This window comes from Ipomoea triloba, chromosome 12, assembly GCF_003576645.1.
Source record: "Ipomoea triloba cultivar NCNSP0323 chromosome 12, ASM357664v1".
NCBI lineage: Eukaryota > Viridiplantae > Streptophyta > Magnoliopsida > Solanales > Convolvulaceae > Ipomoea > Ipomoea triloba.
The window spans coordinates 2,290,370-2,291,377 of NC_044927.1; positions in this window are offsets into that span (position 1 = coordinate 2,290,370).

The window sequence follows — 1,008 nt, forward strand, 5'->3', positions numbered from 1 at the left end:
CAAAAAAAAAAAAAAAAAAATTTCGAGGTCCCACCTCGGCACAAAGCCGAGGTGAGGTTTCCACCTCGGCCCAGCGCCGAGGTAAAGCCTCGGCACTGGCAAAAAAAAAAAGGATAAAAAAAAAATACAAGAAGATAATTCGAAAAAACAATACAAGTGTTCAACACACGAATAAGTGCGAAACTAGTATTCAAAAAACAGTGCGAATGTGGATAGCAACGAAAAATAAATCAGATATGCTAAGCATCCTTCGTAGCAGTGGTGGGATCCTCAGCAGCGTCCTGGGCAGCGGTGTTGGTGTTGTCAGGACGATCAGACACTCCCGCATCATCAGCATCAACAGGGGATATGTCGTACTCCTCAGACTCAGGGTCGGGATTCTCCATAAACTTAGGCAAGCCCACAGCCTCCGGATCAAAATTAGGATTCTCTCCTTTAAGCACCGGATAAATCTGCTGCTGCATGGTGAACATTCCAAGGTCGAATGCTAGCTGAGTCTGTGCCTCGAGTGCAGCACGACCCGCCGCGGACGCAGAAAACTCCTCTACAACTTCTGGAGTGCTCATGAACTCCCGGACGTCATCCTTGAACTCAGATGACTGCTTGTACGTCTCTCGTGCCTTTTCCAGCTTGGTGACAGTAGCACGAGTCTCCTGGTGCCCCTTTCGCTCATCCTTCAGCTTCTGCTCTAACTTTGAGTGATCAGTTTTCAGTGTTATGTTCTCTTCCCTCAGTTTCTTCAACTCGGTATCCAAAAGCAGTTGGTCTTCTGCGAGTTTCTTCCTCTGCAAAAGAGAATTGCGGAGCATAGCTTCGTACTGCGAATGCAAGAATTTCTGCATCTCTTGGGGTGACGAGGCTACGAACAAGCTCGGGGGCGTCAATAGTACCTTCTAAGAAGGATTTCCCGGGGAGCACATCCATACCGAGCCGGACCAAGTTGGTTCGAATGCGTGGAACTGGCGAGGCTTCTCCTTGCTCGGGGGGCTGGGCAGACAATCCCTCGGG